The sequence below is a fragment of the Pinus tabuliformis genome, chromosome 6 (genome assembly GCF_031772625.1).
Source record: "Pinus tabuliformis cultivar Carrire ecotype Pingquan chromosome 6, CPIR1, whole genome shotgun sequence".
Taxonomy (NCBI): Eukaryota; Viridiplantae; Streptophyta; class Pinopsida; order Pinales; family Pinaceae; genus Pinus; species Pinus tabuliformis.
Genome location: NC_142292.1, coordinates 1,485,489,715 through 1,485,517,693, shown reverse-complemented (window position 1 = coordinate 1,485,517,693; position 27,979 = coordinate 1,485,489,715). Strand labels below are relative to the sequence as shown.

Below are 27,979 nucleotides of genomic sequence, written 5' to 3'. Positions count from 1 at the left end.
CCATGCCACGTTACCATGACAGAGCAGGAATTAAATGCTAAAACCAAGTGTAAAATTAACTGGAGTGTGAGCTTGAGTGTGAACTTGTTAGACTTATCACAAAAGTAAATGAGACTGTTAGCGACGAGTGGGATAAGGTCCCCTATCGCACAGATTAATAATGAAGCCAATTACCGGTGACTTTTAACATGAAAACAGATTAATTCCGGAATTTAATCAAGGTTTTAATAATTCATATGTTGTACACATGCCTTATGAAATATTACTATGATTTTTTATTTATTTTTATTGTTTAAAATATGTATGATGTGGAGGTATGACAAACTTAATGCGTGAACTTCAGAACTGACTGGAGAGTCAATGGTCAGAACTTCTTGTAATTTTGTTGCAGGTGAGAAATCATTGATCTCTAGTTTCGATAATTGTAGGATTTTCCTTTTTCCATCAATTTGGTTATGGTTTTTAGGGGTAAATATTTTTTTTTCTAGGTTATCGTATTTATTTTTTTCAGGTGAAAGTGATTGTTAAATTAAAAAATTAATGTGAAAATATACGATTATCAAATTGAATAAATGTTATTTATACAAATTTTCTAATTAATTTAGTTTATTGTTTTTAGGATTATTGAAATACAAATATTGAAATATAGAAATATCAAATTTAACTTTTTTCAAATATTTAAATTAAATAAATATAAAAAATTATATATATAAAACTCAAATTCAAAAAGATTAAAAAAAAAATTAACTACCTTGGCTAGAAACATCCATATATAACTCAAAAAAATGAGTTTATGTTCGTATATTAGCATTATGTTCGTATACTAGCATTATGTTCATATATTAGCATTAAAACATGTATCTTACTGATAATAGATCATAATATAATAACAAAAAAAGTCCGTTAACCCCTTGTTGGAGATAAAAAGGATAGAATAGACTGCCTCTGAAGATAAAAAGGATAGACGATAAAGGGCACCTCAAATTGGCATTGCCCTTAATCCAAGTACAATCTAATTTTGAATAAATTTGAATATGCCATTTAAAGCAAATGATTAAATTAAAAGTTAAATTCAAAATCTGATTTTTTTTAATGATAGGAAATGTATTTTTTAATTACTCAAAATAAAGGGAAGAAAAATCAATATAATCAAATATGTTTACTCTGAAATGACAAGAATCATTTTGAATTAATGAAATTGCAAATATTTAATATTAATATTGTACAATCTTGTTATAATAGGGGAATTATGGGGTGTTGAATCCTCTTTTACATTAACAACATGGATTCCATTAATTCAAATTGAAAATTTTGGCAAATATTGTTTAGTTGGATTCTCTAGATGGGAAAATAGAAAAAGACCTAAAATGTAGAATATTATCCAACAATTAAACATTTTGACTCGGTCAAATTGCATAAAAATAAAATAAATAATTATAAAGATCTAAAGTTAAGATGAATCTAGGTTGGTTATTCTCAAATTATATATTATATTATTTTATTATAATATAATAAAAAATATAAGAAAGATGTTTATAAAAAATAATAAACCCAATTTTTTTTAGAAGTTTATTTGTTAGTAGACAACTTGTTTTTAGAATTAAAGTCATATTTATTATCCCATTAGAAAGAATGCTTGGTTTTGAATCATTTTCTTTCAATTAAAACTCAAATAAAAAAATATTGGTATAATAGTTTATTAATATGTGTTAATATATTATTATGAAGAAGCTTAAAAGATGAACATAGACATGTAGTACTTGTTTTAGTTGTTGGAGCATTTGACATAATTTGTACTTGTTTTAGTTGTTGGAGCATTTGACATAATTTCAAGTGTGACACGAAGAGGGGGTTCGTGGTTCGTTTGATATAATTTCAAGTGTGACACAAAGAGGGAGCTCCTTGTGATTGTTTAGCCTCACTTGCTTGCTTTAGACAATCTTAGTGTGACTATAAAAGTTAAGAGACAAAATTAATCTAATAATGTGGAGACCATAATTAACACAGACATCCATGGTAGACATTAATAATCTTTATCCAAACAATTTAAGAGAATTTAAGGGATTAATAATAATGATTGATATTGTATTCTTTCTAATACATATTTTATTAATAATGAGTAGAACCCTATTGTGAATGTAAAACACAATTATATTCTTAATGCAAGTTCCATATTAATAATGACCTATGTGTTTTTTCTAGACATATATTATCACTTGTTTTTGTTATTTTTAATTTATTTTTAGTGCATTCTAACTAAGTTTAACAAATTGATTGTTATTCAACTATGATACTTTATTAATAAATAAAAAAAAGATTTGATATTCAATTGTAAAATAATTTACATACATAAGACTTAAAATTATCAATCATTTAATTAACAATTTAGATTTGGCCATTGTCCATTCATATTGTATTTGGAGTAGATATTGTCTCAAATAAAAAAATATTGTTCATATGTTATGCCACTAATGTTCATCCCAATTGTTGTTGAAAAGGGATTTCCCATATGACTTTAAAAGGTCATTAAATATAGTTGTAAGCAATATCCCATGTAATTGTGCAACTTTGGTCTAAGAAGAGTTTTCCCTATCTAGCCAATCACTAATAGAAAATGAGCAATTAGTGACTAGGTGACTAAAAAAGTTAGTCACCACAACTTTTCCAACTGAAATAATACAAAGAATGAGAAATCTTAAGTGACCGAACTAAAAACGACTAACATAAATCACTAATTAATGCACGGGTTAAAATATGTGGCTAGCTAATAAGTAATACAACTAAAAATGACTACCATGAATGACTAATTTAGTATAAGAACAAAAATACAACTACCTAACAAGTACTACAATAATATGAATCAGTTTTTTATGTTAGTCATCTTAATTGTGTCAAGCAATCTAAACTTACAAGTGATAGGGGATTGAAAGGTTGTTAAAGATTGGTTGAAAGGTTATCCTTCCTTAAACACTTTGCACTATGTATCTCTAATAATTTGTAATTTTAAAAATATATTTTTTAATAAAAAAATTATTTTATGTATTTTTTAAAAATCTATTCAGTGAATCTAATTGGATATAGTTCTAATTTGAAATTAATTTAAAGGGAAATTTTATTTTTTAAGACTATAATATCAAATAAAACTATAATTTCATATTAACCGAGCTACATCCATCTTAACCCCAGATCTATCAAGCGTTGAGAGGGGTCCAATCTCTCGAAGTACAAACTTTTTTTCTAGTGAAAAACTTGAAGAAATGTTTTCACCTCGAGAGATTAGATCCCTCGCGACACTTGATAGTTATAGGGTTAATATGGATCTTTGTTATTCTCTTTGTCTCTCTCACCCCCCAAACATACACACACTCTCTCTCCCTCTCTATCTATATCCTTCTCTCTATTCCCTCCTGCTCTCCTCTCTCTCTCACTCTCTCTCCATGACTCCCTTGTCACCCCATCTGTCTCTCCACCTTTCTCCCTCTATGTTTTTCTTGTTCCCTCCCTCTTCTACCCCCTCCAATTCCATCTCTCTCTCCTCATCTCTATCTTCCTTCCTCTCTATCCCTTATCTCCCACCTCCCACTATCTCTCCCCCCCAAATCAGTCTCCCTCTCTGTCTCTCTCTTCTATCCAACTCTCTCACTATCTTCCCCCCCCACTGTCCTTCTCCTTCTCTATGTCTCCATCTCTCTCCCTTACTCTTCTCTCCCTATCTCTATCCTCTCCTCTTCTTTCTCTTCCCTCCTCTCCTCTCTCCCTCACTCTCTCTCCATCTCTCCCTTCTCACTCCTCTCTCTCTCCACCTCTATCTCTCTATGTCTTTGTTCTTTCCTCCCTCTCTCTCCCACTCCAAATCCATCTCTCTCTCTCTCTCTCTCTCTCTCTCTCTCTCCACTCTCTTCCTTCCTCTCACTCCCTCTCTCCCACCTCACTCTCTCCCCTACCCATCTCTCTCTCTCTCTCTCTCTCTCCTCCAACTTTTTCACCATCTCACTCCCTCTCTCCACCCCCTCCCCAACTCTCTCTTAAATTTGATCACATTGTATTGTGTTTAAGAAATTATCTAAATTAGAAAAACTTAATTGGTTGTAAAATATTAAACCTATATTTTGGATCAATCATGTCAAAGAAAATAAAATAATGAAAAACTTTAAAAAATCATGCACTATATTTAATCTATTATAATTAGTCAATTTGCTTTCTCTCATCCCTTGGATCCTTAGCTATGATGGATCTATGTCGATTCTCTCTCTCTCTCTCTCTCTCTCTCTCTCTCTCTCTCTCTCGCTATATATATATATATATATATATATATATATATATATATATATATAGAACCGACATAGATCCATCTTAGCTTAATTTTATTAAAACCTTATTTTAATTTCTATGGGAATATTTTTATTAGTAGTGAGGATAGAGGGTTTAGATATATCTCAAATTGTAAAATTTTTGTTGTAAAATTAAATTAAATTAAAATATTTTTACTATGAAATAAGTTATGGTTTTTTGGCATGCGGTATTGATAAGCCATGGTATTGTAACAAAGCAGATTTACAAGTTAATATCCATGGTAAAGTAAGGGTGAATATCCATGGTTAACAATCTTGTCATATTGTTATAAAATATTTGATTGTGAAATAATTTATGTTTTTGGACATGTGGTATCATTATAAAATATTTTTATTGTGAAATAATTTATGTTTTTTGGGCATGTGGTATTGATAAGCCATGGTACTGCCCCATGGTATTGGTTGTAAAATATTAAACCTATATTTTGGATCGATCATGTCAAAGAAAATAAAATAATGAGCACTATATCTAATCTATTATAATTAGTCAATTTGCTTGCTCTCATCCCTTGAATCCTTAGCTAAGATGGATCGATGTCAATTCTTTATATATATATATATATATATATATATATATATATATATATATATATATATATAAAGAACTGGCATAGATCCATCTTAGCCTAATTTTATTAAAACCGTAATTTAATTTCTATGGGAATATTTTTAGTAGTCGTGAAGATAGAGGGTTTAGATATATTTCAAATTGTAACATTTTCCCTTTTAGAATATCCATGGTTAACAATGTTGTCATATTGTTATAAAATATTTGCTTGTGAAATAATTTATGTTTTTTGGGCATGTGGCATTGATAATCCATGGTATTGTAACAAAGGCTATTTTTTACAAGTTAATAATATCTACCGTAATGTGGGAGTGAATATCCACTGTTAAGAATCTTGTCATATTGTTGTAAAATATTTTGGTTGTGAAATAAGTTATGTTTTTCAATTGTAGTATTAATAGTCCATGGTATTGTAACAAAGCCTATTCACAAGTTAATAACAAAATCAAAATATAATAAATTAAATTTTATTATTTTTATTAATTTAACTTTTTTATTATTAAATGAGGTCATATTTAAATGTTTACACTCATCCCAATATCATTTTTAACTTCTTCTTCTTCTTTTTAATTTAGCGTCTTACGAAAAATTAATAAATTCTTATTAAAAATAAATCATTTAACCCAATTGTAATATATATATTTTATTTTATATTATAAATATTTCTATTATAAATATTTCTTTTCTTTGTCATTTCCAGTTTAGTGCTAGGTTCAAATAAAATATTCACAGGTTACAACATCACTTTGTAGCACTGTATTTTTCTCTGCCTTCTCTATATCTGGGTGGAAATTCCAGAAGAAGGAAGACCATCAACATGATCTAGATTTCATGGGATTTGAACCCCAGATGGAGTTTGCATGGGAAACACCTTAGGAGAGCATCAATGATTAGATGGAGCAAGGGAAAGGTCACTAGGCGTGGATATTTTGGTAATTTGTACATGTGTATGAATTTTGACTCTGTTCTTTCTTTTTTACTAAAGAGGATTTTTGTCTGTATGGGTAAATAATTTTGAGGGTTAATATGATCAAAGTATAAATTTTATCTACAATTTAGGGTTTAATGATTATAATAAGGGAAAGGTCATTGGGCGTGGATATTTTGGTAATTTTTACATGGGTATGAATTTGGACTCTGTTCTTTCTTTTTACTAAAGAGGATTTTTGTCTGTATGGGTAAATAATTTCGAGGGTTTATATGATCAAAGCATAAATTTTATCCATATTTCATGGGATTCGAACCCTAGATGGAGTTTGCATGGGAAACACCTTAGGAGAGCATCAATGATTAGATGGAGCAAGGGAAAGGTCACTGGGCGTGGATATTTTGGTAATTTGTACATCTGTATGAATTTGGACTCTGTTCTTTCTTTTTACTAAAGAGGATTTTTATCTGTATGGGTAAATAATTTCGAGGGTTAATATGATCAAAGTATAAATTTTATCTACAATTGAGGGTTTAATGATTATGATAAAGGAAAGGTCACTGGGCATGGATATTTTGGTAATTTGTACATGGGTATGAATTTGGACTCTATTCTTTCTTTTTACTAAAGAGGATTTTTGTCTGTATGGGTAAACAATTTCGAGGGTTTATATGATCAAAGCATAAATTTTATCTACAGTTAAGGGTTTAATGATTATGATAAGAGAAATGTCTTTGGGCGTGGATATTTTGGTAATTTGTACATGGGTATGAATTTGGACTCTGTTCTTCCTTTTTACTAAAGAGGATTTTTGTTCTTATGGGTAAATTCAAAGCATAAATTTTATCTAGAGTTGAGGGTTTAATGATTATGATAAGGGCAAGGTCATTGGGTGTGGATATTTTGGTAATTTGTACATGGGTATGAATTTGGACTATGTTCTTCCTTTTTACTAAAGAGGATTTTTGTTCTTATGGGTAAATAATTTTGAGGGTTTATATGATCAAAGCATAAATTTTATTTAGAGTTGAGGGTTTAATGATTATGATATTTTGGTAATTTGTACATGGGTATGAATTTGGACTATGTTCTTCCTTTTTACTAAAGAGGATTTTTGTTCTTATGGGTAAATAATTTTGAGGGTTTATATGATCAAATCATAAATTTTATCTAGAGTTGAGAGTTTAATGATTATGATAATGCAGATCTTGATTGTGGCCAACAATTCATCAAAAGACAATGCACAAGTAAGCATTTTTCATGTCCTTATTGTACAAAGGGTTTAATGATTATGATAATGTATATCTTGATTGTGGCGAACAATTCATCAAAAGACAATTGACAAGTAAGCATTTTGCATGTCCTTATTGTACAGATCAATTCGCTCCTCCCTAACTTTTCTAGGGTCAGAATGCATGAAATTTTATTTTTTCTTTTCACCTTTTTTTTAGTGGTTGATTGTTTGTGTGATGGACTCTACCATGCCCAAATTAAGAGTTCTCAAGTGAAGCAAGAAAATTTTATGGTAGGATGCAAATGCTAGATCTTCCTCAAACTTTGTTACATGAAATTAAAATTTCTTGTAATCATGAACATGAAATCTTTTTTCTTTCATCCTTAGATTCTTATCTTAATGCCTACAATTTTAAACCATGTTACTATATTTTAAGTAGAATATACTTAGATCCATTAAACCTTACGAATCTCCAAATATTAGGTTAGTTTCAGCTAAAAAGGAGGAACCTGAATAACTTTTGCAATTTAGGTTCAATTCTTACAGACAATGATTAAAAATGGAAGAACTCAATGGTCTGATAACTTTTACCCACCCATCAATTTCGACGACCTTTGGTATTATTCTGAACCTAAACAGAGCGAGTAGAAGAAGAAGAGGAGCCTGGATGAGGTGGACCTTGACCTGCTTGATACTTTTCAAAAGTTGGGCATGCCCTTGACTAGAAGAAGATATTGATCAACGTTGTTGTAGATGTTGTTTTTGACAGTGTTTCCATTTCTACCATGCATAGGTAGACTCTATAGGTAGTTGAGGTTATCTTTTGTTCATTATAAGAAGTAATTCAGGAGTATCTTTATCTAGTTAGGAAGTAGATTGGTAGGGTTGTCGTTCCTGGTGATAACTATTATGATGCATTGTATTTTTATTTTTTTAGTGATAGCTCCTTCTATTAAATCTCTAAACACACTTTGTCACCCATAGACACTTATTTTAGGATGAATGAGATGGAGACTAGACATTTTGAGAGGACTCTTATTTTTGTAGATGAGAGGAGTTCTGTGACATATATTGAAGGATGAACTATACCATTTAATGACACCAATCATCCCCATGCCATAGTAGTGGATCTCTATTTCACCAAGGGAGAAATGATAAAATATTCCACTTTAAAGAATTGGTATGTCAGGGACGAGGAATGTAGATGTGGGATTTATAGTTTTATCACGAAAAGAGGTTTTTATGATGGAGACAAATCAAGGATTTCATGGACCTTAGTAGAGACTGGTTCAACAATCACCTAGAAATACTCAAGCATTGTTTTGAAAGGCAATGATGCAATTGGAGAGTTCTATTCTCTTGCCTTGAAAAATAACTATCAATACAGGGGGACAAAGATGATCCATATAGGGAAAAATTGCAGGAGTAGGATTGTTTCTAAAATTATATCTATAGGCATGTTAAAGGACTACTACAGAGGATTAGTGTAGGCACAACCAAATTATCATAAAGCAAAGAATTTTTCATAGTGTGATTTGATGCTCATCAGTGACCAGGAAGCTGCAAAAACTTATCGTTACATTCAGGTACAATTGAGTTGCATTCTAAAGTATCTAAATTCATTTATTGATAGTCCTTCTTGTGTCCTTGTTTCTCTTAATTTCATTGAGGTAGGATTGGAATGGGTTAAAAAATCAAGCATATTATTGACTCAAATAAACCCCCACATGTCACTACATGTCATTTTGCATACTCTTTGTTTTTGATACAACTAGAAGTGTGTAATATGATGTGTGCAGACACAAAAAACTTAGCATGCATGATGAATCCCCCTCCAATTCGATTTTCTATTGTGACATTTTATTTGCTTTGTTTATACAGGTCATCTAGCCACATAGTGGCCACTATCGAATGTTGAGGTATATGTCATATACATATTTTATAGTCTACTTTATTTTATATTCAAGTATTCATCATCTTTCATGTCTTATACTCTGCATTGTATCTTCTTTCATTTTCAGGAGAGGAACTCAATATTGATGGTAAGAAGAACAATTGAATAAAGAGGAGAAGAATAACACTAGAGCGACAGATGAAAAATCAGAGAGAGAAGAGAATATGTCTAGTGATACCCTTAGAGCCAATATCTTGCATAAGACACACTCATAGAGACTAATGGTCAAGCCTTCAGAGTTTGTGAATTCACTTGCAATGCTTTGGCAACATAGTGATAATGTTTTGAAATGATGAAACAATATTTCATGTGTAAATTGTAGTCCAACCCATATTAAGTTGGAAACTCATATTGTAATACTTGATATTTTATATAATAAAATTTATATGGTTGAAATTATTTTTATTTGCACTTGATATTATTTCTTCTTGTAATTAACATATGTAACTTTGTGTTATCATATTAGATAAACATGCACATTGTATGACATTTTCTTAAAATTTAGTCGCAAAATAATACTAATTAATTTATGGTGATTAATAATAAACACATAAAATCAATATAAAACTACTAAATTAGTAGTTTATATTAATTAATGTTGAACATGAATAAATGACATGAATAGAAACTACTAAATCAGCTGTTTATATAATGAATATGAAAATACAAAAAAAGGATAAATGACTACTACAAATAATTTTTTTATATTATTAAATGATAACTAAAATTTGCATATATACAACTATTAGTAGTTAATTTACAACATCTTATAACATGACTAAAATTTATTCATATTTCTTTGGTCATTAATTGGTTTTAAATGATGACTAAAATTTGCATATATGACTATTAATAGCTAATTTACAGTATCTTATAACAAGACCAACATTTTGGTCATATTCTTTGACCATTAATTGGTTTTCTTGAGGATTCATATAGTAATATATTTGATTATATATTTGGTCATTAATTGCGACAATTAATGACTAAACCAATGAAAAATTAATGACCAAATTAATGACTAAATATACTACTAGATGGTAAAATTGAGGATACCAATTAATGAATAAGCTAAAAATGACTAAAAGTTGGTCACGTTATAAGATACTGTAAATTAGCTACGATTGGTCACTGACTGAAAAATGGTCGTTTATATGCAAATTTTAGTTGTTCTTTTAGTAACTAATTAGTCATTTTGTACTAGTGAATGGTGGTTATATTGGTTTTATTATCTCATGCATACTAATCATAATAAGTATGACACTTAAGGTAGTAAGAAGTATGGCCTTGAGCTTATCCACCTCAGGTATGCTATAGTTCCTTGCTCGCATATTAGCAAGTCCAATGATAAGATCCATGTGATAATTTGTATCATCATCCTACATTGCAATGAAGCAATAACCAAAATTTTAGACTGATTTTTCTTCCAATGGATAATGTTGAATTGAAATATTTTATTTAAGGGAGGAGAAGTTGTGTAATTAGTAGAGGATAATAGGGATCATTAATGAGGAAAGTTAGAGAATACCTTTTCAAACTTAATAGGACTCATGTGAAAGCTTGAAGGTAGATTTTGAACACCATGTTGCAATGTGGTGATCAATTTGTCAATCTGTTCAACATCATCATCATCATCATACAATGTAGAAGAAGGGTTCACATATGTAGCTTTCTCATCTGTGACAATCTTCATCCCTTTTTTTGGCTCAAAAACTGGAATATGAACTTTATCAACCACCTATGCAAATTTGCTTGAATTTGGATTTGAATTCCAATCTGGAATGGTAATGCCATATGTATTAGCTTTTAAAATGGAGGTTGTAAGAATCAGGGACATGTGACTGGGATCATGGGAAGAAAAGTGGAGGGGCTTTGGGAAACGCTTAGGAGAAGACTAGAATGGTGCACCTTCTCTTGTAGTTGCATCCTCAGGGAAGTTGAAAGTAAGTTGCTTCACCCGATTTGAAAATAAATCCTCAAACCTAAATCCTTAAATGAGTTAGTGATTTGCAAATCTAATTTACTGAAATTTGATATTTTTGTAAATAGTAAATTGTGCTAATATTTGTTGCAATGCAAGATGGAAATGAAAAGTATATAATCATAGAAAGGGAAGGGAAGGGAAAAAGGAAGGGGATTTAATTACTTACTTGATTCTAGCCCAAGAGACTTAATCTTTAAATGTTAGACATTTGTGTGAAACCAAACAATCGACAATAGACTCTAGAAGTTCTTGGGCCTTAGTATCCCCTGCAAACTTGATTGCTGCTATGTATTCTTCTAATTTTAAAATAAAAGCATTTGCCTCAACTGGATTTTTGTCTAACAAACCTTCAAATTTAGACATTTCCCATGTGAGACGGTGGTGAATATTATGTGGAAATGAATGAAGTGTGCACATGGGTGCCTTCTTTTCAGGGGGATCTCGTGATGCTCCATAGTTCTCAGTAAAGTGAGGGATAGCCATTTGGGTGTTGCACTTGGTTCCCAGTGTTCTAACTAGCAATGGATTCTAGAAGTAAACACACATTGAATCTACATACAGCCTGACATTGACATTGTCTAGAGCATTCAAAGAAACATCAACCTCACCATTCTAGAAGGAATCACCAAAGACATTTTCAGTATCTGGGATCACATGATTCTCCATTGCTTGAACTTGTAAATGTGGGTTGATTTCATTGGATGTTGATGCTGCCACTCTTGACATTTCCTGCCCAATATTCCAATCCTGAAAGAGGAATTGTCTACTAAGATTTCTCTTCTCAATAATGTCATCATCTATTATAGTCTGCTTTCCCTGGCTCCCATGAGTCTAAGTTCTTTAGAAGCTCACATCCCAGAGCACCATCCCCCACAACAAATAATTTTGCATCTTCCAACTTTTTATGCACCTTTTTTCCAAATACAGAAATCTGAGCATCATAACGACTATTCAAAGGTCTCACATCCTCTAGCCCAAGGGGTTCTATAGGAAGAGATTCCAATGAATCGAAATAGAAGAACGACACAAGTAGGAATATAGAAATTGATATTAGACAATAAATAATTGAATGCTCTTCTACCTTTCCCTTCCTGGCCTATATAAAAGGGTACACTTCCATTTATATTTAAGAGAAATACATAAAAAGAGTAAGTAGGGTGCCAAAGAAATAAAACTTGCAAAATTGATGAAATTTTTCATAACAAGATTTTACAACCTCCTGCCTAATGATTCCACCAAACATAGCTTCCATGGGATTCAACACTTGATGGGAACCACTTGCAAAATGTTTGAATACATTTACAAAAAAAATTGATGCAAGGAAAAAAATAATTTATATGATTTCTGATAACAATACATAAACAACAAACTAGGAGAAGACTACTACTAGTAATTGAAGTTGGTCCATTCACTCTCTTCAAGAAACAATGGAGGAAAGAGAGAATTGGGACAATCAGGCATGTAAAACAATATCAACAATGAAATCCTTCCCTGAAGACTTGTATGCAAAGGTTTACTCTCACATGATTATAACACCTTTTAGAAGATATTTCAATAGTTATTGGGTTGCCAGCTTCATTTCGCTACTGCCTTTCATTTGCAAATGAATAAATGGGTAGATCAAAGTAATAAATTGCAGTTTGGTACAAGCCCTATGTGTTTCTACACCAAAAATAAATAGTGGGATTCTTCTTTCCATGTCATAAAGCACATTTATAATCAGGTTGTTATGGTTACCAGTGGTTGGCTGTTACATGCTACCCATCTCTCTTCCTCTAGTTATCTCCCATCACCAACACAAGAAGCAACACAAGGCATCCTTTGTTTAGAAATTGGCTTGCATCCATTCCCAAGTATTTGATGATGTTCACACCCCCTAGGCTTGCTATAAATCACTCCAAGAAAAAAACCAAATGTTCAGACCTAAGTAATAAATTGTTGCCTATTACAAGCCCTTTGTGTTCACTACACCAAAAATAAACAGTGCAATTCTTATTTTCATGTCCTACAACACAGATATAATCAGGTTGTTATGGTTACCAATGGTTGGCCCCATACAAGCTTCCCAACTCTCTTCCTCTAGTTGTCTCCCATCACTAGTGCAAGAAGAAGCACATGACATCCTCCTTTGTTTAGAAATTGGATCACATCCATTCCCAAGTATTTGATGCTCTTCAAACTCCCTCACCTTGCTACAAATAACTCCATAATAGACATCAATTGTCTGTACAATTTTACATAGGTGACTGAGTCTAATTTTATTTAGACAAAATATGTTTTAAGGGGAAGTGACATCATAAACTCAAGCCCATCTACTATGGTCCCTGTACTATTCTGAAGCAGGTTGTTGTGAATGCATGTCATTTAGATTTTCCTTGCCATCTTTGCCTCCACAATGTGGTTAATTTTAATCATCTCAAGCCCTATGAACCTCCTATTGTGAAAGAGGAAGTTCACCTTTCCTGCCCACCTGACAAAATTATGGATTTTCAACAGTTGTTGGAGGAAGACACACTACTAGACCTATGCACCTGCACCACTTGTTAGCAACAGACTATGACATATCTTGTTGGGAACCAAATCCAGCTTCCTTCTTAGGACAAATGGTTGTCCCAAGTTTCTTTTGAACATAGATTCCCACCCTTTGTTGAGAAAGTGGGGTCATTTTTGCTAAAACAGTGAAGAGGTGATGTGCCACATCTGGAAATAATTTATAGATAGTCTTAATAGTTAGTTGTAGGATAATAAAGGTATGGTTAATCTTGAGCACTATGCATTTTCAGTTTATATTATTTCTTAGTTAAAGATGACTTTCTCAAAACTAATCAGATCTGATCTTAAGTAAAATCTTATAAAATGTATTTGCTCAGAAACATAGGATACAAATATTTTGGGAATCAATATTCTTATGGATTTTATGTTTGCAAGTTTCTGTCTTCAACATTTGATTTTTATGGCTTATCAATCAACCAAACATATGATGAAGAGAGGCTAATACAGTGGTCTAGTAGTTTGCAAATTGGAAAGAGGTTGATATCACCTCTAGAGCTCCCATATAATCTGCAGTGATCTGGGTTGTCAGATCCAAGAGGACGAATTAATGGCAAAGTATGCACCTGCATAATAGATTTTTATATGTCACGATTCTTCTCCAATTTATGCCTTATGGTGTTTCCTTTGCAACATTGGTGCAATTGCTAGTTAATAACCTAATAGATGTGCGCACCATTAAATAACATTGCACAACAACGGGCCTTCTGATGCACATATAATTGCCATAGTTGAAGCATTATAGTAAGTTGAGGATGAGTATCCATACCATACAATTTTGCACATGTATCCTAGTTGAGACTAGAAATATAGTCAACCTAAAAATAGGTGCACAGAAAAATGAATTGAACCTTCATACGTAGTGTCCCACCTAAGTCTAGAAAACCCTGATGACCATTGTTACAGCGCTGAATAAACTACCAAATATCAACATAAATATACACAATGTCCCATATAAATATATATAAATATAAAGAATCCTATAAATATATGCTTTCTACTTGTTAAAAAACATGGCTGAACATTTTAATGTGAAGAATGTGAATCATAAATAAAATATTTTAAGGTCAAATCTGTATGTATTGTATAAAATACGTGAAAAAAATCTCATAGTTAATATATTTTATTAGTGTTTTTCTCAAAATCAACATAGATCCATCTTAAATTTAGATGTACTAAAAGTTCAGAAAAATCAAATCTAATTACAAACTTTTATTGGAATGTTACACTCAAAAAAAATCTGCATATTGAGAAATTTAATTCCTCTACATTTAATATATCAGGAATTAAAATAAATCTATACAAATTTCACTGCTAGTGAAATATTTTTATTTTTATGCCAATAAGTCTAAGATCAACATATCTACATAAAAATGAAAAAAATAAATATAAAAATATGGTCATGTTTAATAATGCTAGAACGGTCTCCTAAACATATATATGCTTTATGTATTATAAGATGAGGACATAGCACTCGTATAATTTTTTTTTTGAGCTGATCCTATTGACTAAGTGGCATATCTAGTTGCTTTTGTTCCAATTTATGTTCTGGCATAGCTTGCTTGGTGTCCTAGGAAATTGTTGGATCTACCATAAGGTCTGTTGCAAGCTTTAGTTTATTTTCAAAACTTCTTCCAATAAATTTAAAATGTTAAGAAAAATGAACATCCATTGCAAGCTAAAATGTTGTTTCTATGAATGATATTTTTGCAGTTGGTAACGATTCTAACCCACGATTCTAACTCTTTTGTCAGATTAAGAATGCATGCCTCGGTTTTGATTTTATAATAATAATAATAAGATTTTATTGAAGCATGTAAAATTATTAATTTAACTAAACTTAATTATATTGAAATATTTAGGATGCAGAATTATGAGTTTAGTTGAATTTAATTTAATTATTAAATTATAAATTTTAGTAATATTTTTAATAATTTTTTAAGATACATAAAATTATAAGTTTAATTAAAAACAAAATTAACTATAAGTTAGGTTAACTATTTGATATAATTTTTGTTAATTAAGTTCCAAAGTAATTTCAAAATTTACAATTATAATTATAGAATTTAAATTTTTAGGCTCATATTAACAAAATTAACTATAAGTTAAATGAACTATTTGATATATTTTTTATTAAATTCCAAAATAATTTCAAAATTCACAATTATAATTCTTTTAACACTTTACAATATAATGAGCATGGAATTTAAATTTTTGCACTCATATTTTTGCGCTCAATGAGTTTGAATTTAAATATTATACTTTTGAAAAAAGAATATTTTACACTTTAATTTAATTTTGTATTAAAATTTAATATAAAAATCACATTATTATTTGAATAGAAATTAAGTATAAATATTTAATAATATAAAAAAATTAATTAATTTTAATTTCACTTTAATAATTTAAAATTAAATCTAAATTTCCTAATAAAAAAAATTCTAATTAATGTAGTATTTGATTAGAATTCTAATTCTTAATACAAGAAGAAGTTTGTTCCAACATCTTAAAGCTTTCTCAAAATAATTTATATAAAATAAACTTGAATTATTTACATTAATATTGATGATGATGATGATTAACGTCCACTGAGACCAAATAATGGTCTATCGGACCTAAAGAAACAAATTATCTATTTTGATTTAAGATTTTATTCCTATGCTCAAAAAGCTTGGAGAGAAGCCTCCCGAGCTCACTATAATTTTGACATTGTAAAAGGCTAGGAAGGTCAGTATTGTAGCAAAGATTGTGAAACTGAGATCTAATGTGGTTATACGCAGGGCACTCTAAGAGGAAGTGGTTTTCATCCTCGATGTTCCTATTCTCACATATATGGCAAATCCTTTCTGTCCATGGCGTTTTAGAAACTGCCCAACGCCTTGTTTCACTATGGAGCTCATGAGAATTCGTTCTAATCTTTGCTATATTAATTTTCTTCTTTGAGCTAGTTAAAATAGAGAGATACTTTTGATCTTCTAGGGTGGGGTTGATGACTTTCTTATAATAACTTTATTTTCTTTTAGCCGCTAAGTCTTTCTCACACCACATTTTTTCTTTGAACTTAGAAGTAACAATATCTTTAATGTTATTTATGTTTTGCAATGCATCATTTTCGTTGATCTCCCAATAGTTTAACCAGGCCCTTGTGTCTTTATGCCACCCTCGATTGAGCCTTAGGTGGTTTTGGCTAGAATTTAAAGCTAGCTTAGGAAGTCTATGATCGTCTATGTTACTGATTTTGTGCTTGTACAACAAAAACCTAAGCATAGCTACGCTCTCAATAGGGGAAAGACCTGCTTCTATAAGGAGAATAGGATAGGGTGTATTACTTTTAATTTTCAAGTTATAAGTTATAAAACGCTTCTAGATTTGCTCAATCTTTCTCCATGATTCTCTGGAGATGCTGCAACCCCAAACCTCACAGCCATATAAGATAATAGGAGTGACTAAAGTTTCAAAGAGGAACTTCTTTTTATCCCACATTACAAGGTTTGCTATTTTACAATTATTTTCAAGACCAAAGTAAGCTTTCCACCCCCCATTAATCCTTTTCTCAATGCTATGGTTCCAGTTGAGCTTGTGATGAATATCAATTCCTAGGTACTTGTAAGAATACACTTCCTCCAAGTTATTATTGTCATACATAAAATTAGCATAAGTGTCCTTCTTGGATTTGATAATCATAACTTTTGTTTTGTCAGTGTTAACAGTCATACCCATGGTAGAGCAGAAATCCTTAAGAAGCCTGAGTTGCTTATTAAGATTAGATGGGCACCTTGCCAAAAGAACAATATCGTCAGCATAAAGAAGAAGGATGACGACTATCCCAGCTAAGATCGTGCCATCACATCCTGCTTCCTCTAAATAGCCTTCGAGCTTATCGATGTAAATGCCAAATAGGGTAGGGGAGAGGGGGCAACCTTGTTTAACTCCGATGTTACACTTAATATCTTTTGACCACCCTTCATTGCTCTTTAGCTTGGCAATTACATTCTCGTATAACCTTATAGCGGCAGCTCTCAACTCGAGAGGAACCTTTAGCTCTTCTAATCTATTCCAAAGGTTGTATCTAGGAACCGTATCAAAAGCCTTTCTAAAGTCCACAAAGCAACAAAATAAATTGGATTTCTCATTACGACATTCCTCCGCAATGATCCTAAGCGTAACAAGGTGGTCTATTGTTGAGTGATGCCTTATGAAACCTGCTTGGCCTTTAGCCCGCTTACCTTCACTTTCAAGCCATATGCTTAACTTCTTTTCCAAAATACTACCATATAACTTGGCTAAGAGAGGGCTGATCATAATTGTTCTATAATTAGAGGGGTTATTTGTATCCCCACTTTTAAAAATAGGGATAATGAGGTTCTCAGTCCAAGGTTTAGGGAACCCTTGCTTGACTGCTTGATTGAAAAGCTTGTGGATGTGGGGGATGAGGACAGGACCTCCAATTTTTAAGATTTCCGCTTGGTAACCTTCAATGTCCTTAGCTTTCCCATTAGCAAGGCGATTAACCCCAAACTTAATGTCTTCTAAAGAGAAAACTTCTTTCGTTGTGAGAAGGGTTTCCAAATTATCCATGACATTTGGAGACTCATAAAGCTTTTTAAGATAGGAATTCCAATCGTGAAGAGCAATTTTATTATTATCCTTAGTCTTCCTAGTTAGAATCTGCCTCCAAAATTTCTTAGGAGCTACCTTAGAGAGGTGTAAGAGATTCTCCTGTCTTTGACGGATGTACTGCCTCTTTTTCCTTTTAGTTAGGGCTTTGTATATTTTTATCTTGTCCATTTTAAGAGATTCATCAACAGCTTCCTTAATTGCTCTCCTTGCACTTTTACAATCTTTGTCATACCATGGATTGGTTTTGCTATTTCTTTTATTATTTGAAACTTCAATTGAGAACAGTAAATAATAAAACTCTATAGTATTATTTTATTATTTATAATATTATTTTTAAGTTTAATTGATCACATTAAATGTTAAAATTGATTATTCTTCTTCAAAATAATGGGTTTAACCAAGTTATTTGAAAATTTTGTAGAAATAATTTAACATATTTTAAATTTTTGAAATTACATAAATAGTAGCTATACATAATTTGCACCAAATCATTAATTAGTTCAACAATAGAAATAAGCATGGTTAATTTAATCTTTATATACCAAATACATTTTTTTTTTTAAATCGTCATAAATTTTTTAGCCATAAAATTTATATCCTATACGCACAACCTACCATTTCTCTTTAATTCTATTTATAAAAAAGCTAAAAAAATAAGCCAGAAATTACAAGCCCATAAATATAAATTGCTACCTTACAATTTTTTACTTATCCTTTCAACCTTTACATTAAACTCAATAATCAATGAAGACTCTAGCCTTGCCTTGTTTATGGTGCTTTCACATGCTTAACTCTACATTATCAAATGCAGCTTGTAAGAAGAATTAACTCCCATCATGTGAATACAGGGGAAATGCATAGGGACACATATTATTAATGCAAATTCGTCCATTTTCATCCCCTTTGAGAATCATTAAAAGCGAAGGAATGCCCATATAAGTTATCTAGTTGAATTCTTCGTTTTCTTGGTATTAATCATTTTCTTGTTTAATTCTGGATTTGTGAAGTATATCTAGGTGCATGATCACTATGATAAAATCTTATAAGGCACATAATAAGTATGAGTAATCTTATTTTTTTTAATATGATGAACGCCAATTGAATTGCAATTTATGAATTTTGTTACTTGACTTATGCCAAATAAATTTCTCTTTGAATTATAATTTAATTTCAATTTATAGAAGATATAACAATAATATTATATTTTTGTAAAAAATTATATAAATTTAGTAACCTTTTATTAAAAAATGAAAAAACTCAACCAATTAAACTAATTCTCAAAACTATACATAACATATCTATTTAAATTAAATATACCTAACTGTAAAATTTTGAATATATATATTTTATTTATTCAAAAAAATCTACCTTAAGACTCATCCCATATTAATTACATGAACCAACATGCTACTATATCAGTCACTCCAATTGAATTTAATATGTCATGATAGGGTGAAGCCATAAATACAATCATAGAAATTTAGTGATATACCTTTATCATCTTAGATTTTTGAAGTGAAGTTGGTTTGAAATTTTAATATTTAAAATTAAAAGAAATCATAAAAAAAAATGATAAATTTTATCTTACAAATGAAATTATAAAAATTTTAACAAATTCTATGAATATTTCACACTATCAATTCTCAACTGATATATTATTTATATAATTTAGCATTTTTTAAATAAAATATAACATATTATCTACCATTAACGCTATATTCACATAAATTGAGTGAATGTATTTGGTTTAAAATTGAAATTACGAGGAAATGATATCCAATTCAAACATATCCATAATACTTAACATTGTTGATATAAATAATACTTAGATGTGATATGTTCTATCTAGATTGAGTGTAGTAAGTTTAAGACTCAGTATATGAATGAAAATGATAACGATTATTGTTTTTTAATTATTTTTAATATTAAATTATAAATGAATGAATGGAAATTAATTTGAATGAGGAATTTGTCATTTGAAAATAAAACAAATCACTCTTTATTTACATAAAGGTAAGTTATGATTTTTTCATATATATAAAAATTTGAGATTACTCTTGACATACCACTAGTCTTTGTGTCAAAAATGTTGTACTCATGTTTATGCAACTTGGTAATTTAGGCATTCTAATAAAAATAATAATTAAGGTATATAATTGTTTTAAAAAATGTTGTAGCCATACCTGTGCAACCTAGTAACTTAGGCACTATGATAAATGGCAAAAATCAAGGTATATAATTGTGTAATAGTTGTGTATTTTCCCTCAAGAGGGTGGAGTGAAGGTGAACCCTATATAGAAATTACCTAAAACAAATTCTTAAAAAAACATAAAATAGACAATGGCGAGAACAAAAAAAATATACACTCAAAAACAGGAAAATTAGATTGATTTTTCATTATATTCTTTTCAATGTTACAATATATTATATACCTATCGAAGAATTCATAAACCCCTAATCCATTAACCTTGTATTAGAACATAATTGTTGTTCCCTTGGCTGGATGTACAAAATACCTTGGGAAAAACCATGCACAAAAACCATGCACAAAAACCATGTACAAAACCATAGGTAGGTCCACCCACCATCCTTAGGTCTACCATATATATATATATATATATATATATATATATATATATATCTAGATATATATCCATTGTGTCACTTTGAACCCCATGCGGGGGATATCGCCCCTCTACAAACCCCCCTTTTGCACCAAGTGCAACATAACAATGTCTGATGCTAATTGTGCAAAGAATATAATATATACCGAACATGGATAAATTTTCAATTGCAATAGATTGATTTTTCATTATATTCTTTTCAATGTTACAATATATTATATACCTATCAAAGAATTCATAAACCCCCAATCCATTAACCTTGTATTAGAACATAATTGTTGTTCCCTTGGCTGGATGTACAAAATGCCTTGGGAAAAACCATTATGCCCAAAACCATGCACAAAAACCATGTACAAAACCATAGGTAGGTCCACCCACCCTCCTTAGGTCTGCCATATATATATATATATATATATATCCATTGTGTCACCTTGAACCCCATGCGGGGGATATCGCCCCTCTACAAAAGCCCCCTGTTGCACCAACTGCAACATAACAATATCTGATGCTAATTGTGAAAAGAATATAATATATACCGAACATGGAAAAAATTGCCATGGCAATCATCCATCTAAAGGGGATCCGATCCTAGCAAGATGAAGGCAGGTTTTTCAAGACCATGATAGGAATATCCTAAAGGTCTATTATTTCCGTGGAAAACAAACAAACAATATTTCAAAACCTGGTGAAATTGAGCAAATTTTTCACCCTAGAAGTTTTCCTAAAACTAAAACTCCTAATCAAAATTTCTATAATAGAGAACTTTAACCTACAAATACATATTGATGATTGCATTGAGAATGTTGAGGTACTATGATAGAGATGTCATGTACTTGGTTATTCTTAAATGTGAACTTCAAAAAACATATAGTACCTATGATAAAATAATAATAATAATATCATATGCTAGTCATATATATATAAACAAATTAATGAAAACAAATAAGATTTTATATGCATGCCTAATATAATAACTTCTATAAAAAAGACAAAATGAGAGATCCAGATTTACACAAAAATAGAAATATTATAAATATGATATTTTATATAACCAGCCTAGGTGCATCTTATATCCACATCTACCAAGTGTTGATGGATATCAAATTCAGAGTTAAGACGGATCTAAGCTGGTACTCTTGCATTCCATAGTGGATTTCCATAATCCTTTAAATATACCTCACCACAATTCATACCATTGACAAATGCCATGGGAAAAACATGAGTTTTCAAAACTTAGAGCTCAAAAACCACCAATAGTAAATATTAATTTTATTTTTATTTAATCAAGTCAATTTTTTTATGTTTACCTTACAAAATATCTTCCATATTGGGCTAGGAAACACCCATAACACAAAAATATTGTTACCCTTCTTTTTACCTTTCCTAAATCGATTTTAAATGATAAAAAAATGCACCTCAAGATATACTTGTAATTGAAACATTAAGCATGCAAATCTAAATGCTCAAAAAAATGTCAACAATTTTCTATTAATAAAAATAGAAAGCTAAATGCTACAATCGAACACTCAAAGCACAAACTATATAGTGATGAACCATGCCTCTAATTTATAAACTAAAAAGAAAAGTAGTTACAATGAATCTAGACATATGTCGTTGACCACATAATTTCTTCCCTTTGGTACTCATTGCATCAAAGGTGTTATTAGGTAATTGGTATGCTTTGGGCATAACATCCAAGCAGAATTGGGTAGGGTGAGATGACATAACAACACAATAACCATTTCTAGTATAATGTAGCTCCTAGAGATAACCCTGGGTTGTGAAGAGACTAGTGCCTAGGACATCTTGATGAGTGCTTGCAGGATTTGCTAAGACTTTCTCTTACACTCAATGTTTAACACATTTAAGATGAAATTGATTCATAACTTTATTTAAGAGGAGAAATATAAATTTGGATGCAAAGTAATACTCATAGAAGCGTTAATGTCTAACTCCGACAACCCATTAAATGAGCATGCAGTTTTATCAGTCATTTGTTGTATATTGGGGAGAAGAATCAAGAAGGAAAGGAAACCAATGCACATGGACTAAATTAAGAATCCAGTGCATCGAAGTTCAACATGAAGTGGACGAGAGAAACATTCAAATGATGTTTTAAGATACATGGAATGCATTTTTAAGGATAATAATTCTTATCAGTCATAAGCATATTAGATTAGCATTAGAAACAAACACAAGTGAGAATACATACTACACATTCATATGAGCCGAAATCGCCAAAAAATTTCATTAATATTCAACAAGGCATACATTTCATTTACAACCTACGAAGCTTCCCTCTTGAAAATAAAATTCCGAACCCTTGGTTTTTTATCATAAACTATTTTTATAGGGCCTTAGGGAGGGAAACCCTTACAAAATATTCTTTCTTGATTTGGCAATGAATCATCATAACAAAAATATCAGCATGCTTTAGCGACACGACTGTACTAGCCGAATCCTAACTAACTAGCATAGAGTCTCTGAAAACAAAATATTTACATAAAACAAAATATCAAAGTGTTATGATTGACACAATCAATAGTTTATTTAATCATGATCGGCAAGTGCAGGAGGCGACATCGTTGGGTCAATGATCTGGAACACTGGAGGATTGATGAATTGTTTGCATCTTTGCCACAATGCTGGAGCTAGTAGAGGAGCGTGAAAGAATTGCCGATATGCAATATTGAGATTTGTGAGCCCTGTATAGTTCAACCTAGGGAATAACAAGGTCTTCATTGATCCTAATAGTTAAAAATACATTCTTAGATAATTAACCACATTTTTACCTTTAAGGGTGGAAGTCTTCTCATGAGATGAATCCACCTTGCTCTTGGCCTCAACTAGAATCTGATTTTATTGTTCCCAAGGAATCAATACTCCCACAAAATACAAATGGTTTTAACCCTTCTCTGAATCTCTCCTCATACTCAAAGTTAAAGGTAGCCACATCCTTCAACACCATGTCTAGGCATTCTTCAGCTTTGGTTATGGCCTTCTTCTTCTAAACTACTTTGGAGACCTTTATGATCGCAGAAACTCTATCCACCACATCTATAGCCCTCAACTCACTGAGTGGCTTCTCATTTACAAATTGAATGAATTTCTTGTTGTTGGCTTGTTGGGGCCTGACCCAGGTTCAAAGTTGATTTAGCCAAACAAATCCAGGTACTCCTAGCCCTTTCGGTAATAGTCTATGGAGCGCGTACTGAGGTCTCACCCGAAGTAGTATGGGAGGGTGCTAGAACCAGGTTTCCGCACCTTGGAGATGTCTGATGAGTCCAAGTGGTCTGCGGTTCGTCCTTACGCGTACGTCGCTATGTGCACTTACCCGTACCTCGCAGCTCGATATGCTGCCTTCGTGCAGCCCTACTCGGGGCCCGAATGCTATTATTAATCAAGTCCTTACTAGTATTCCATTGTTAGTTAATTAACTTAGCCTTTTTGTATGCGTTAAGTTATACTTAGCAATATAAATCATTCATACAAGTGTGCACAATAAATAAATAGTATAATTGCAATTTATATCAAACAGGTAATAACCCAAGAACAAATGCACGAATTAAGATAAAACTTCTCTTTATTATTATCTTCCTTCGGTTACAGACTTGACTCCACCCTCGCACTCAGCTATAGGGGTCTGTGCACTTAGCTGTGGACTACTAGGCCTCTATGCGCTCAGCTACAAAGCCTTCTCCTACTCTACGACCCAAGATACACTTAGACACTTAGACTCTTGCTCTTTGCTTCTACTTTTCCATCTATTACTTCGCTGGTTGGTTATCTTTTGCACTTAGAGCCTCGCTCTATTTATACAATCCCATGGTTTATGGACCATGGGTAGGTCAAAATTACATTATAAGATTAGGGTTGACAACCCTGTGACTCTATCATACATTTCGTGCTCTACACCCGCAATTCGCGGAGTCTTTACAACAATGTTGGGTCCAAACTTGGGCTTTGAGCCCCAAAACATGCCTTAGGGGGATTCCATGCCCAACATGCCTCCAACACAAACATCGTGACTTGTCCTCGAGTCACTCGGTCGGCATGACGATCTTGGCACAGAGTCCCTCCAGCTGCTCTCGAACTATGCTGAGATCCACAACTCACTGAGCTGCTGCTTGTTGTATCTGATGCATCCTCTGTTCCAAGACCTTTGATTCTGGGGTGCTTCTCTGCATTAATGTGTGCATCCCCTGTATGTTCTCGAGCTTTCCTTCGTTGTTTGCTGTGATAGTGAAAGCCTCGTTGATCCACGACTGAATGCGCACTTTGAGAACTGCCTCCTTGTGTCACGCCGCATCCACCTGCACCTTCAGTGCTTTGGCTTGCTGCATCCTCGCAAGCCTCTGGGTGAGGACTACTATTTTTTCAGTTCCTCAGACACTGTCGTATTGCCACTGGAGTTCTTGCGCTTCTGTCTCCAAGCGCTAGAGGTTGGGGTCCTCCTGCAGAGTGGTGAGGACCTCAAGTGCATCTACTAGCATGCTAGTGCAGTCTCGCACCGCACTTCCCATTTCCTCCAATCCAACTATGATAGCGCTAGTGCATTGTTCTCTGACTTCCAAGGGAGTGGAGGGCCTCACCATTAACCGCAGCTCGATGATTTGAAGATTCAGCTCCAGTTGAATCTTGGTCGTTTCTTCCCTAGCCTCGTGGACTCCTGTTGCTAACCTGTGGATCCGTACCTCTAGTGGTAGATCTAATGGGATGGCCAGCTTCGTGACACATTGGCAAGCGCCGTCTACCACCTGCACCAACTATTTATTATGTGACACCAATTCGTCGCACTACAAACTGAGTTGTTCCATGTTTATCTTTTGTTCGCTGAGAACTTGGATCGCATGGCTCTCCCTAAGGCACAGTTCTGTCGTTATTCTATCCTGTAGCAAATATAGTGTATCACGCAGAAGGGTAGCCAAATTAAGGCCAAGGCCTTTCGTCATGTTAAGTGAAAATCTATCGGCCTCATTCGTTGTTACTAGGGCCCCTTCCAGCAACACTATTGTGTTTTCCATCCATGCACATTTTCTTTACTGCTGAGGATCCTGCTACGAGGTGGGTGGAAAGGGTACCCACCTGAGGGGGACGCACCTGTAACTCCTGCAACTGCGCCCTGAGGGCCCCCAACATAGTTTGGTGCTCCTACATAAAATCCTGAAGAGCCTCATTGGTGACATCGCACATTGTCTCGCTGATGTCATGGATATCACCCTCGATTAGGGTGTTCGAGTCAATGGCCAACTTCAAGGCCTTGACCTTCTTCCTCGATCTCGCTCTCTCTGCCATGTGTGGGCACTTTAATTGTGTGGATGCGGTCCCTGGGTCTGCGCTCCCTTCTGTTGTTTCTGTTTCCTTTGCCTCTTGTTCCAGCGAGGACATTGCTTGGCCCTCGTCTGCCTTCGCGGTTGCAACCTCTGCCACCTGTGTTGTTGTTGCTACTTCTGCGGCCTTCTTTTGCTCGACGGCTCTCTATGCCGCTTCCCGCACTACCCTTACCTCAGCTTTTGTTGTTTCCTTTTTCCTTTTCTCAGCCAACTGTGTGACATGCAGTTTGACATTGTCCTTCTTCTTCTGTGATGATAAGGGCCTGCAAATCTTTTTCCTCCTCATCTATTTCTATCGTGACAACTTTCCCCTTCTCTTCCATTGATTGTTTGCTGTGCAGCGGGTTCCTTGGGGACATGCGTACTGGAGCCATTTCCTGCTTATCCTTCTTGGGTCTTGGCATACACGGTGATTTGGGGATCTCTACCAGAACCCTGGCACCTTCTGGAACATCCTCTGCAATTGGGGTCTGCGCGGCCTTGTCGACAGTCACCTCTTCAATTCCCAGACCATCCTTAGTTGATGCCATCATATCTAGGCTAGATTCTATCACTTGCGAACTTAGGGGCTCAATTATCACCCAGCTCTCAATGCTCAGTGCTCTTCTCAATTGCTCAATTCTCAAATGACCAAGTGTTGTTTGCTGGGCAGCCCCTTGTATTTTATAGTTCCTTTTGAATTCGAATTCGACCATTCCCCCCAATTCTGGTCCATTAATGCTTACTTGGCGGCATATTTTCCCAAATATTGCCCATAAATCGCGTCTTAAATGCCTGTCGCCTACTCCATTTGGCCTCAATTCGATCATCCCATCGTGAATAGTGACTTCAACGGTTACTTTCTGGCCAACCCGTGCGACAGCGCAGTCCCCCGTGCACCGTCACAAACCTTGTGACTGTCTGCTTCTGCGCACATCTCCAACATCAAGCAGCTCCTGGGCAAGATAGTTTATAGTCCCATGCTCCCTTCCAACTGCCTAGAGTACTAAGACTGTCATTTTCTTGGCTAGTCAGGCAGTCGCACCACCCGTGTAGAGCACCATTATGTCCTCCATCATGGTTCTTATAGAATCCCTACCTCCTATGGTTGTGCACTTCCTCATTTGCAACACGCTACCTTGGTCACTACGCTTAGCAATATGCGATCCAAGCCAAGGAATCAGACTAACCAATTCATGGCGATAGTTCTCAAACTTGTCAGCAAGATCATATGCACCTAGCCTTATCATCCTCGTTTTCTCAGTGAGAAATTCTTCCTTTATCTCATCCTCTAGCTTCTTGACCTCTGCATCCATCAAAGTGCCTTTCTCTCTTAATCGTAGCCTTTCTTTTCGAAGTTCACAGAGTCTAAGATTTCCTTATTGGATTTCTTCCTTAAGTCTCATGTGTACTGTCTCTTGCGGCTGTGTGATTTCTTCTTTCCAAGCTTCGCGAACCGTTGTATCTACGGGTGCTGTCATGCATGGACTAGGCTTTGCCTGCTCCATAGGGATTACAACATCTGCTTCATACTTCAACGTCAGAAGTGCTCGCCCGGTCATGGTTTTGCACATGGTCCTATAAGCCCATAGAATTGCTGGTACGCGCAAATCCTAGGCAGTGTGTCTTACATGGTGGACCGTGTCTCGTACTTCGCATAATTTATCAAAGGCTTCTACGTGGATAATCTTCGATGCGCTTGGTTTTATCATACTGCGTCATTCGTGTCATCTTCTTACCCGCTCTTGTTTGTTGGTCCCATTTCCTATCGTGAGAATGGTGTACGTTCGTGCAGGTTGCGTACCATACACCTGTACCTATTGAGAGAGGTGGGCACGCAGGCTGTTTCATCC

At 33.3% G+C, this 27,979-nt stretch overlaps 1 pseudogene; it reads right to left on the bottom strand.

Annotated features, from left to right (window-relative positions):
* Window positions 1-10,250: 10,250 nt before the first annotated feature.
* On the bottom strand, window positions 10,251-26,677 carry LOC149264249 (ubiquitin-activating enzyme E1 2-like; annotated as a pseudogene).
* Between the last annotated feature and the right edge of the window lie 1,302 nt (window positions 26,678-27,979).